General features: G+C 33.9%; 1 protein-coding gene and 1 long non-coding RNA gene across 6 annotated transcripts in view; one reads left to right on the top strand and one right to left on the bottom strand.

The window, feature by feature from the left end:
* Nucleotides 1–13,865, top strand: part of LOC106052088 (protocadherin Fat 4-like) — a 301,505-nt gene that overhangs the window by 150,356 nt on the left and 137,284 nt on the right. The window lies entirely within an intron of this gene.
* Nucleotides 1–13,865, bottom strand: part of LOC129924426 (uncharacterized) — a 35,537-nt gene that overhangs the window by 21,468 nt on the left and 204 nt on the right. For 3 of the 5 annotated variants that reach the window (XR_008776373.1, XR_008776372.1, XR_008776369.1), the window contains exons 2-9: nt 13,531–13,844; nt 13,149–13,249; nt 12,932–13,039; nt 12,620–12,761; nt 12,431–12,525; nt 12,009–12,206; nt 10,318–10,446; nt 9,038–9,210 (exon numbers count right to left, since the gene is read on the bottom strand). This is a non-coding gene — a long non-coding RNA (uncharacterized LOC129924426). Of the gene's footprint in view, nt 1–9,037; nt 9,211–10,317; nt 10,447–12,008; nt 12,207–12,430; nt 12,526–12,619; nt 12,762–12,931; nt 13,040–13,148; nt 13,282–13,530; nt 13,845–13,865 lie in introns of all 5 variants that reach the window. The other 2 variants (XR_008776371.1, XR_008776370.1) reach the window with 2 other exon arrangements.

Genomic DNA, 13,865 nt, shown 5'->3' with positions numbered 1-13,865 from the left:
AACACGAAGATGGCTAAGGAGTCCAGTCTTCGCTTTTAAAATTCATCCATTAATCATTCCAAGAAACATGAAGATGGCTAAGGAGTCCAGTCTTTGCTTTTAAAATTCCTCCATTAATCATTCCTATAAACACGAAGATGGCTAAGGAGTCCAGTCTTCGCTTTTAAAATTCCTCCGTTAATCATTCCTATGAACACAAAGATGGCTAAGGAGTCCAGTCTTCGCTTTTAAAATTCATCCATTAATCATTCCTATAAACACGAAGATGGCTAAGGAGTCCAGTCTTCGCTTTTAAAAGTCCTCCATTAATCATTCCTATAAACACGAAGATGGCTAAGGAGTCCAGTCTTCGCTTTTAAAAGTCCTCCGTTAATCATTCCTATGAACACGAAGATGGCTAAAGAGTCCGGTCTTCGCTTTTGAAAAGTCCTAAGCTAAACATAGTAAAGTCATCAATTAAATGTGTTTTCTCTGCAACTATTTAGTTGGTCTGCAAGTGCAAATGTTGATTAGTGTGCGTTGCATCACGAGCGGCGATATTTCCTTTGATGGACACGTTCATATGTTCCTTGAGTGTGACTTAATTATTGTTACAAACGTTCAATCGCAATACAAATGAAGACGTCTAACACAGTTATACATCCGTATGAATTTCTTTTTTAAGCCCTCAAAGAATGATTTCACTGGGAATTGCAAATACATTTTGATCACCACATTAAGTGCAGAGGTCAAAGACCTGCTAATTTGTACACAAACGTTTGTAGATATCCTCATTACAATTCAATAAAGTTGTTACAAAACCTCACTGGTTACATCACTTCAAAGTGTCTCAATGGATAAGAGATGAGCGTGATACAAACGACAATCCCAACTGTTCCTGCACAATCATCATATATCTGATGGCTTATATTTGCATCCTTTTTTTTTTTTAACCCTTGTTTTGCAAACGTGCATCAGTTGAATAGCTGGAGCTCAATAAAAAGTTTCAGGCTCACTTTTTTGGCTGACCCTTGTTTTGAGCTTGTCGACCGACAACTTCATCGTGATAAACTGACTGCAACGAATTTTTACGATGGCGTCGTGTTAGATCTCTGGAAGGTGGTCTACAAGCATCCGGTTTGAGGGCTGAATCAGCCTCACAAACTTCGCACTCAACTAATGTCGAGTGAGTTGAATCAGCCTCAAAGCTTGCACTCAACTAATTATGTCCCAACTATTATTCAACTGAACTGAAATAACCGGTTATTTCACAAACTCATTCTTCTATGATATTTTTATAATGCCTTTAAACATTCCTCAAGTTATGATGACGCTTTGTCCAAGGCATTGTAGCACGTGAAAAAAGCAAAACAAGAAAAAGGATGTGCACTGCTGGGTTGTCTACAAATGCACACAGACATAACCAACTATTTTGTCTTGGATCAACAATTCAATTGATGACTATTACTACATCTTGTTCTCAATTAAAAATCCTCAATTTTTCAAAAATTAATACAATATCCTTTCCTATAAGTACGAAGATGGCCACCGAGACCGATCTTCTTTGAAAAAGTCCTCAACAACATCCTTTTAACATGAAGATGGCTGAAGAGCCCAGTCTTCACTTTTAAAATTCCTCCGTTAATCATTCCTATGAACACAAAGATGGCTAAGGAGTCCAGTCTTCGCTTTTAAAATTCATCCATTAATCATTCCTATAAACACGAAGATGGCTAAGGAGTCCAGTCTTCGCTTTTAAAAGTCCTCCATTAATCATTCCTATAAACACGAAGATGGCTAAGGAGTCCAGTCTTCGCTTTTAAAAGTCCTCCGTTAATCATTCCTATGAACACGAAGATGGCTAAAGAGTCCGGTCTTCGCTTTTGAAAAGTCCTAAGCTAAACATAGTAAAGTCATCAATTAAATGTGTTTTCTCTGCAACTATTTAGTTGGTCTGCAAGTGCAAATGTTGATTAGTGTGCGTTGCATCACGAGCGGCGATATTTCCTTTGATGGACACGTTCATATGTTCCTTGAGTGTGACTTAATTATTGTTACAAACGTTCAATCTCAATACAAATGAAGACGTCTAACACAGTTATACATCCGTATGAATTTCTTTTTTAAGCCCTCAAAGAATGATTTCACTGGGAATTGCAAATACATTTTGATCACCACATTAAGTGCAGAGGTCAAAGACCTGCTAATTTGTACACAAACGTTTGTAGATATCCTCATTACAATTCAATAAAGTTGTTACAAAACCTCACTGGTTACATCACTTCAAAGTGTCTCAATGGATAAGAGATGAGCGTGATACAAACGACAATCCCAACTGTTCCTGCACAATCATCATATATCTGATGGCTTATATTTGCATCCTTTTTTTTTTTTAACCCTTGTTTTGCAAACGTGCATCAGTTGAATAGCTGGAGCTCAATAAAAAGTTTCAGGCTCACTTTTTTGGCTGACCCTTGTTTTGAGCTTGTCGACCGACAACTTCATCGTGATAAACTGACTGCAACGAATTTTTACGATGGCGTCGTGTTAGATCTCTGGAAGGTGGTCTACAAGCATCCGGTTTGAGGGCTGAATCAGCCTCACAAACTTCGCACTCAACTAATGTCGAGTGAGTTGAATCAGCCTCAAAGCTTGCACTCAACTAATTATGTCCCAACTATTATTCAACTGAACTGAAATAACCGGTTATTTCACAAACTCATTCTTCTATGATATTTTTATAATGCCTTTAAACATTCCTCAAGTTATGATGACGCTTTGTCCAAGGCATTGTAGCACGTGAAAAAAGCAAAACAAGAAAAAGGATGTGCACTGCTGGGTTGTCTACAAATGCACACAGACATAACCAACTATTTTGTCTTGGATCAACAATTCAATTGATGACTATTACTACATCTTGTTCTCAATTAAAAATCCTCAATTTTTCAAAAATTAATACAATATCCTTTCCTATAAGTACGAAGATGGCCACCGAGACCGATCTTCTTTGAAAAAGTCCTCAACAACATCCTTTTAACATGATGGCTGAAGAGCCCAGTCTTCACTTTTAAAATTCCTCCGTTAATCATTCCTATGAACACAAAGATGGCTAAGGAGTCCAGTCTTCGCTTTTAAAATTCATCCATTAATCATTCCTATAAACACGAAGATGGCTAAGGAGTCCAGTCTTCGCTTTTAAAAGTCCTCCATTAATCATTCCTATAAACACGAAGATGGCTAAGGAGTCCAGTCTTCGCTTTTAAAAGTCCTCCGTTAATCATTCCTATGAACACGAAGATGGCTAAAGAGTCCGGTCTTCGCTTTTGAAAAGTCCTAAGCTAAACATAGTAAAGTCATCAATTAAATGTGTTTTCTCTGCAACTATTTAGTTGGTCTGCAAGTGCAAATGTTGATTAGTGTGCGTTGCATCACGAGCGGCGATATTTCCTTTGATGGACACGTTCATATGTTCCTTGAGTGTGACTTAATTATTGTTACAAACGTTCAATCTCAATACAAATGAAGACGTCTAACACAGTTATACATCCGTATGAATTTCTTTTTTAAGCCCTCAAAGAATGATTTCACTGGGAATTGCAAATACATTTTGATCACCACATTAAGTGCAGAGGTCAAAGACCTGCTAATTTGTACACAAACGTTTGTAGATATCCTCATTACAATTCAATAAAGTTGTTACAAAACCTCACTGGTTACATCACTTCAAAGTGTCTCAATGGATAAGAGATGAGCGTGATACAAACGACAATCCCAACTGTTCCTGCACAATCATCATATATCTGATGGCTTATATTTGCATCCTTTTTTTTTTTTAACCCTTGTTTTGCAAACGTGCATCAGTTGAATAGCTGGAGCTCAATAAAAAGTTTCAGGCTCACTTTTTTGGCTGACCCTTGTTTTGAGCTTGTCGACCGACAACTTCATCGTGATAAACTGACTGCAACGAATTTTTACGATGGCGTCGTGTTAGATCTCTGGAAGGTGGTCTACAAGCATCCGGTTTGAGGGCTGAATCAGCCTCACAAACTTCGCACTCAACTAATGTCGAGTGAGTTGAATCAGCCTCAAAGCTTGCACTCAACTAATTATGTCCCAACTATTATTCAACTGAACTGAAATAACCGGTTATTTCACAAACTCATTCTTCTATGATATTTTTATAATGCCTTTAAACATTCCTCAAGTTATGATGACGCTTTGTCCAAGGCATTGTAGCACGTGAAAAAAGCAAAACAAGAAAAAGGATGTGCACTGCTGGGTTGTCTACAAATGCACACAGACATAACCAACTATTTTGTCTTGGATCAACAATTCAATTGATGACTATTACTACATCTTGTTCTCAATTAAAAATCCTCAATTTTTCAAAAATTAATACAATATCCTTTCCTATAAGTACGAAGATGGCCACCGAGACCGATCTTCTTTGAAAAAGTCCTCAACAACATCCTTTTAACATGATGGCTGAAGAGCCCAGTCTTCACTTTTAAAATTCCTCCGTTAATCATTCCTATGAACACAAAGATGGCTAAGGAGTCCAGTCTTCGCTTTTAAAATTCATCCATTAATCATTCCTATAAACACGAAGATGGCTAAGGAGTCCAGTCTTCGCTTTTAAAAGTCCTCCATTAATCATTCCTATAAACACGAAGATGGCTAAGGAGTCCAGTCTTCGCTTTTAAAAGTCCTCCGTTAATCATTCCTATGAACACGAAGATGGCTAAAGAGTCCGGTCTTCGCTTTTGAAAAGTCCTAAGCTAAACATAGTAAAGTCATCAATTAAATGTGTTTTCTCTGCAACTATTTAGTTGGTCTGCAAGTGCAAATGTTGATTAGTGTGCGTTGCATCACGAGCCGCGATATTTCCTTTGATGGACACGTTCATATGTTCCTTGAGTGTGACTTAATTATTGTTACAAACGTTCAATCGCAATACAAATGAAGACGTCTAACACAGTTATACATCCGTATGAATTTCTTTTTTAAGCCCTCAAAGAATGATTTCACTGGGAATTGCAAATACATTTTGATCACCACATTAAGTGCAGAGGTCAAAGACCTGCTAATTTGTACACAAACGTTTGTAGATATCCTCATTACAATTCAATAAAGTTGTTACAAAACCTCACTGGTTACATCACTTCAAAGTGTCTCAATGGATAAGAGATGAGCGTGATACAAACGACAATCCCAACTGTTCCTGCACAATCATCATATATCTGATGGCTTATATTTGCATCCTTTTTTTTTTTTAACCCTTGTTTTGCAAACGTGCATCAGTTGAATAGCTGGAGCTCAATAAAAAGTTTCAGGCTCACTTTTTTGGCTGACCCTTGTTTTGAGCTTGTCGACCGACAACTTCATCGTGATAAACTGACTGCAACGAATTTTTACGATGGCGTCGTGTTAGATCTCTGGAAGGTGGTCTACAAGCATCCGGTTTGAGGGCTGAATCAGCCTCACAAACTTCGCACTCAACTAATGTCGAGTGAGTTGAATCAGCCTCAAAGCTTGCACTCAACTAATTATGTCCCAACTATTATTCAACTGAACTGAAATAACCGGTTATTTCACAAACTCATTCTTCTATGATATTTTTATAATGCCTTTAAACATTCCTCAAGTTATGATGACGCTTTGTCCAAGGCATTGTAGCACGTGAAAAAAGCAAAACAAGAAAAAGGATGTGCACTGCTGGGTTGTCTACAAATGCACACAGACATAACCAACTATTTTGTCTTGGATCAACAATTCAATTGATGACTATTACTACATCTTGTTCTCAATTAAAAATCCTCAATTTTTCAAAAATTAATACAATATCCTTTCCTATAAGTACGAAGATGGCCACCGAGACCTTCTTTGAAAAAGTCCTCAACTACATCCTTTTGACATTAAGATGGCTGAAGAGCCCAGTCTTCACTTTTAAAATTCCTCCGTTAATCATTCCTATGAACACGAAGATGGCTAAGGAGTCCAGTCTTCGCTTTTAAAATTCATCCATTAATCATTCCTAGAAACATGAAGATGGCTAAGGAGTCCAGTCTTTGCTTTTAAAATTCCTCCATTAATCATTCCTATAAACACGAAGATGGCTAAGGAGTCCAGTCTTCGCTTTTAAAAGTCCTCCGTTAATCATTCCTATGAACACGAAGATGGCTAAAGAGTCCGGTCTTCGCTTTTGAAAAGTCCTAAGCTAAACATAGTAAAGTCATCAATTAAATGTGTTTTCTCTGCAACTATTTAGTTGGTCTACAAGTGCAAATGTTGATTAGTGTGCGTTGCATCACGAGCCGCGATATTTCCTTTGATGGACACGTTCATATGTTCCTTGAGTGTGACTTAATTATTGTTACAAACGTTCAATCGCAATACAAATGAAGACGTCTAACACAGTTATACATCCGTATGAATTTCTTTTTTAAGCCCTCAAAGAATGATTTCACTGGGAATTGCAAATACATTTTGATCACCACATTAAGTGCAGAGGTCAAAGACCTGCTAATTTGTACACAAACGTTTGTAGATATCCTCATTACAATTCAATAAAGTTGTTACAAAACCTCACTGGTTACATCACTTCAAAGTGTCTCAATGGATAAGAGATGAGCGTGATACAAACGACAATCCCAACTGTTCCTGCACAATCATCATATATCTGATGGCTTATATTTGCATCCTTTTTTTTTTTTAACCCTTGTTTTGCAAACGTGCATCAGTTGAATAGCTGGAGCTCAATAAAAAGTTTCAGGCTCACTTTTTTGGCTGACCCTTGTTTTGAGCTTGTCGACCGACAACTTCATCGTGATAAACTGACTGCAACGAATTTTTACGATGGCGTCGTGTTAGATCTCTGGAAGGTGGTCTACAAGCATCCGGTTTGAGGGCTGAATCAGCCTCACAAACTTCGCACTCAACTAATGTCGAGTGAGTTGAATCAGCCTCAAAGCTTGCACTCAACTAATTATGTCCCAACTATTATTCAACTGAACTGAAATAACCGGTTATTTCACAAACTCATTCTTCTATGATATTTTTATAATGCCTTTAAACATTCCTCAAGTTATGATGACGCTTTGTCCAAGGCATTGTAGCACGTGAAAAAAGCAAAACAAGAAAAAGGATGTGCACTGCTGGGTTGTCTACAAATGCACACAGACATAACCAACTATTTTGTCTTGGATCAACAATTCAATTGATGACTATTACTACATCTAGTTCTCAATTAAAAATCCTCAATTTTTCAAAAATTAATACAATATCCTTTCCTATAAGTACGAAGATGGCCACCGAGACCGATCTTCTTTGAAAAAGTCCTCAACAACATCCTTTTAACATGAAGATGGCTGAAGAGTCCAGTCTTCGCTTTTAAAATTCCTCCGTTAATCATTCCTATGAACACGAAGATGGCTAAGGAGTCCAGTCTTCGCTTTTAAAAGTCCTCCATTAATCATTCCTATAAACACGAAGATGGCTAAGGAGTCCAGTCTTCGCTTTTAAAAGTCCTCCGTTAATCATTCCTATGAACACGAAGATGGCTAAAGAGTCCGGTCTTCGCTTTTGAAAAGTCCTAAGCTAAACATAGTAAAGTCATCAATTAAATGTGTTTTCTCTGCAACTATTTAGTTGGTCTGCAAGTGCAAATGTTGATTAGTGTGCGTTGCATCACGAGCGGCGATATTTCCTTTGATGGACACGTTCATATGTTCCTTGAGTGTGACTTAATTATTGTTACAAACGTTCAATCGCAATACAAATGAAGACGTCTAACACAGTTATACATCCGTATGAATTTCTTTTTTAAGCCCTCAAAGAATGATTTCACTGGGAATTGCAAATACATTTTGATCACCACATTAAGTGTAGAGTCTCAATGAATGAGAGATGAGTGTGATACAAATGACAATCCCAAATGTTACTGCACAATTATATACATGCAATGGATTAAATCTTTTTTTTTTACATTTGTTTTACGAATGTGCATCAGTTGAATATCTGGAGCCAAATAAATAGATGCATCATGAGTGGCAACATTTCCTTTGGTGGAAACGTTCATACTGATTGTTCATTGAATGTGTTAGGGTTAGGATTTTTTGCATGCAATTGTATATCATATCACATGGAATAGTAGATTTTTTTTTTCACATTAACTCCCAACATGAAAATAGAATGCACATTTTTCCACACCTTAGAAATGAAACATTTTAAGAGAATTCAGGTCAACTTAATATGTCATTATATTGCACATAATCACAAGAAACCATGAATGTTTTTTGTTACACTATCACACACTGAAGAATTGAAACAGTTTATTTAGTTAAAGATCTACATGAAGTCAAGTCAACTTGTTTATGCAATAGTACATCATATCACTGTGAAATGTAGATCCTATTTTTTTTGTCCAATTAAGTACTGGGGTGTTAAGACCTTGCACATTAACACATAGTTGCTACAATAGTAACTTGAATCATCCCAATCTCCAGTAACTTGAATCATCTCAATCTCCAAGTGGCAAAGTGAAAGTTGAAAGTGATTCACAACTTTTCATTTTTGTGTTTGAATTCCATATTTAGAATACATTACTATTGAATTAATCCAAATGACAAAGAATCCAATTCCATTATTTGTTGAAATATATTTACATTTATACAGTTGGAATTATTTCAGAGCAATGCAGTTTTTCTGAAAAATTTAATAGGAACATCCACATATTTTAACTGAAATTAAAATGGTATATCACTAAGTTTAACAAATGAAAATTCAGTTTACTTTCATAACTAGACACTACTAAAACAAATACAATACAAATTTCTTTAACTAGACAGGTGAACTTACAAGTTGTGTGTGAAGTTGTTATGTGTTTGTGAAGTAATTACTGACATCATAATATACAAAACAAATACAGGAACCATGCATACATGTACAACATACAACTAATGCAGGATATTTAAAGTAACATGCACATACAACATAAAACTAATGCAGGATCATCACTTTACAAAAAATAAATGCTGTGAAGTATAAGAATATTTCTTACCTTATTCTGACTATGGCTCCATTTGAAGAAATGGCAGATGAACTTAAGATAAAACATGATCATTTGTAGATCGGTAGAATCTTTTCACAGTGAGAGAGACGTTTAATGTTCCTTCTGTAGCCTTGAAATGTTCATCCTTTTTCCTTGACCTCATGTTTAATTGACCATTTAGTCTATAAGTGAGTTAAGAAAAATGCACTGTTTAACAAATTCATCACATTTAAATGCAATATTGATAAAATTTCTAATCTTTTCATTCAAGAAGAGCTTTTTCTGTCTCAGACTTAATGTTTAAAAAGAATGTGTTTTTTAGTGATGGTCATTTTGTTTTCAAATAATAGTCATACTATCTCACTGTGTGATGGAAAAATAGAAAAGGTTTATGAGACTTCATGGTATTTTAATGTCAATTTTTTTATGTATCTCTCTTTGATAGGAGGTATAGTGGCTGAGCGGTAACACACTTAGCTTCTGAAGTTGAAGTCCCAGGTTTGAATCCTGATATTTTAAATTTTGGGACCTTTGGGTACGTCAAGATTCTACCCAACTCTAATGGATACCTGACATTAGTTGGGGAAAGTTAAGGCGGTTGGTTGTTGAGCTGGCCACATGACACCCTGGTTAACTGTGGGCCACAAAACATGACCTTTACATCATCCTTCCTATAGATCGCAAGGTCTGAAAGGGGAACATTTTTTTAAATAAGAAAAACACATTCAACTTTTCATTTGGCTATATACATAAATGTGCCACGAAGAATGAAGCAAATTGCTTATTTTAAATTTTTAGGAAGTAATGCAGTCTAATGTGAGTTCATTAATTTGTGTTTTTAACCCAACAGCTCCATCTTTTAGGTTTTGAAATGCTATCCAATTAAACAAAAGGAGGTAACTAATTTTTTTTTTAAATAATAATTAAATAAATAAGTAAATAATACAAACAAAATAAATAAATTACATAAATAGAAAAATATAGCTAGTTTTAAAATACTTCAAATATCAAAAGTATAAGTACACATTTTAAAAATATCTAATTTCACAAGTAGGCCTTATAAGCTACCCTATCTAGACTTTTATTTAAAATATTTTTAGAAAAACAAAAGACTATACAGATCTGGCTTAAGTTTTGTGTTTTGGTTCTAAACTAGCTCTTATTGTCTGAAAGTTTAAGAAACTATTGCTAGGGTCCTAAAAAATACATAAGAATTAGGCTCCTATTGTAAAAACAATGCATCTTAAAGCAAAAGCTCTTGGGTTATAGTGTAAAAAAATATTTATTACCTTGATATGTAGATCACTAGATAAACTTTATGACAATAAAGTTGACAGTGGAGAATCAAGGCATCAGTGAAGAATCAGTGCACAATGATTGAGCCACTAACCTCCAGATCAGTAGCATGTAGAGTCTGTCTTTAAAAAAAAAAAAACTTGAATGTTGAAGCAAATTTGTAAATTGAAAGAAAAATGTCAATAATCTTAAAAAAAAAAAAAAAAAAAAAAAAAAAGGAAACAGTAATAGCCCTTGCCCAAGTGTATTAATATATATATATACAAGACATATTTTACCCGCGACCCGCGGGTCTTTATTTGCTTATTACTGTCGATATAGTGTTTTTAAAACATTTAAACGAAATAATAATGTAATAAATAAAGCGAATGTGTAAATGTAAAAATAGTATGAATGAAGCCATCAAATCAAAATAGCTAATCTACTTAAATCCATTTTTTCAAATTAAAACATTTGCTGGTAGGCCTACATACATTTGATTAAAATTTGAAATGAATAGACTTAATTTTGTATGTTCATGTGTTAAAGTATAAAGTAGATCTTGAGGTAGACAAAGATCTAGATCTAGACTAATCTAGAGTTAAAAATTGGCTTTTAAAGAGTTCATTCTGTGCTGCGCATGCGTGACCTTTTTTCATGAATGAATATAGGCCTATCTCAACACGGCTACGCAGCTTTAGCGAACAGCGAACGAATGTATTAAAAATGCTTTAGAAAAACAAATTTAAATGTTACTTTGATTAAAATATGAAATGAATGGACTATGATTAGTATGTTCATGTGTTAAAGCATAAAACTATCTTTGCAAAAAAAAGTTTTATCATCTTAGAGTTCAATAAGAGTTTTAGACCTAGGCATAGACTATAACGAACTAATGTAAAAATGCTTTTAAAACACAAATTTGAAGGTTAATTTTATTAAATAATGAAATAAATAAACTATATTTTGTATTTTCATGTGTCAAAAAAAAAAAAATAAGTGATAAGTTTAGTTCTAAAAATTAGATCTAGATCTAAATCCTTTCGATCTTTTCTCATGTCAACATTGTAAACATCGCCTAGATCCATAAAATACTATAGCTGTAATAGAGCTGGTCTTTTTTTTTTTTTTTTTTTGATGGTCTTAAGTTTGTTTTAGGGCCACAATACATACACTACGGTCTAAGTTGGTACCCAAGGAACATTTTATTTCTATACTGGAACATACATACATACATACGCCAAACATTCTGCTTTATATAATATATATATATATATATATATATAATAAAATATCAACCTTACAAATCAGAAGGTAAGTTATTATAAAAATGTATGCACCATTCAAACAGTAAATGTGAAGCAGCTCTTGTGTGGTTGCAACTACACCACCTTATTAAAAGTTCACATTTTGGTCCTAATTTGTTAACTTTAGAAGAAAACATGTAGCTTATAAACCTAAAACTAGAGCAATGTTTGAAAATTTGCTGGCCAAACAACCCATGGTTAACCAATGGCCATAGAAACAGTTGACCTTGACACTATCTGACCCATGATCACTTGGTCTGAAACGAGTACTCTAAAACTAGTACTCTAAAACTAACATTTTATGTTTTTATAACAGATTTTTAAATGCTTTTAAAATTTATTTTTTTATTTTTACTTTGCTTTAAGATATTTGACTGGTACACTAGAATTCAACTCACCTATTGTTCTTAGAGAATTAACTAAGTAACCTTGGACACAAACTTGATCTCCTTGGCCTGACATATCCAGACTCATGACATTGAAAGACAGTAAAGTGGGTCACTACCAATGCAAGAAAGGTGTACACACTGTTTGGCAGAGTGACTTGGCAATGAAGACTTGTGTATCATAGGGGTGCACTGCTGATAGCTGATACCCTGAAAACAGTTTGTGATTACATAATCTTATTTGATTGACCTAAATTTGGTAAATTAATAAATGCCTTTTAATATTATATTAATTATGATGATGCATTGTCCAAGGCTAAGTAATGCATCAAATAACAAAGATAGTTATCTAACAAAATAAATACCTATAGCTTTTAATATTTTCTTCTTTTGTAAAATTTGTGTGGTGAATGAAAATAAAACTTTGTACTCACTGTGTAGCCATCTTCATAGTGTTGAGAAATGAACCAGACAGACCATTAGACATTTGTTAATATGCAGTTCAGGGTTATGCTAACCAAATCTAAGGCTTGACCAAAACACAGAAAATAGTTCAGAATAATGTTTAAAAAATTTGAATAAATTGTTTCAGAATTAACTGTTGAAGAAAAAAAATGTCTTACTTTGGCTTTGAAAGCTTTAATTCATACAAATGCCAAAGAGAAAACTGTAATCATCTGATAGCAGATTACCAAGGAATAGTAGTTGCTTGGATAGGATGACAAATTGGTACTGTTGGCAACAGAATGTTTGCTTGTTAAGATTCTGAAATATGGAAACATCATATACTGAATTAGAATATCTCTTAAAATACACTATCTCATGATATTAAAATAACATTGTTATATAATAATAGTAAAATAATATATTTAATTTAATTTCAATTATCTTTTTTGTAAAATGTGTTTTGAATGAAATTAAAACTTTGTACTCACAGTGTAGCCATCTTCATAGTGTTAAGAGATGAACCAGACAAACCATCAAACATTTGTTGATATGTAGTACAGGATTATGCTAAACAAATCTGAAACTTGACCAAAACACTGAAAGATGGTAGAGAAATATGTATAAAAAGTTCTCTATTATTTTTAACATGCAATGATAAATTATTTTAGAATTAGCAGTTAAAGAAAAGAAAAAATTAAGTCTTACTTTGGCTTTGAAAGCTTTAATTCATAAAAATGCCAAAGAGATAACTGTCATCTGATAGCAGATTACCAAGGAATATTTGTTGCTTGGATGACAAATTGTTACTGTTGGCAGCAGAGAATGTGCACTTGTTAAGCTGATTAAATATGGAAACTTGAACTAGAATATCTCTTAAATACACTATCTCATGATATTTAAAATAACATTGTTTCTATGAAAACAATAGTTAAGCCTATAAGTATTGCATGATTTGACTATGTTAATTGTATAATTACACATTAAGATGCAATTATTATCATTTGAATTTAACCAGATATCAAGTAGCTGAGCATTTAAACAAATAAATGGCATCTAATAAAAAATTGCTTAAAAGTATCCACTATACTTGTAAGGCAATATCTGTTGTTTTATAGTTTTGAAATATTTGTGCTTCAAGTGTAGGATGTTTTACTTAGAATAAACTTTGCCTTGACCTCGGGAAAAAAAAAAAGTAAAAAAATATATATAATTATATATATTGAAAACATTACATAAAATATACAAGTCAGTACAATCAAAAAAAAAAAGCAAGGGTTCTTCTAACGTGTTGCCTTGTTTTAAGTCTCTACTAGTTCTGCTCTTCATATTTACTACTCAGAGATGGTTTACAAATTTGTATGGCACTCCATTTCTTGAATAAGATCTATTCATCATCTTAATCTGAAAAATGTGAAAATATAA

Source organism: Biomphalaria glabrata, chromosome 2 (assembly GCF_947242115.1).
Source record: "Biomphalaria glabrata chromosome 2, xgBioGlab47.1, whole genome shotgun sequence".
NCBI lineage: Eukaryota > Metazoa > Mollusca > Gastropoda > Planorbidae > Biomphalaria > Biomphalaria glabrata.
The sequence above is the reverse complement of the archived record's forward strand: the minus strand, read 5'-3'. Positions and strand labels throughout refer to the sequence as shown.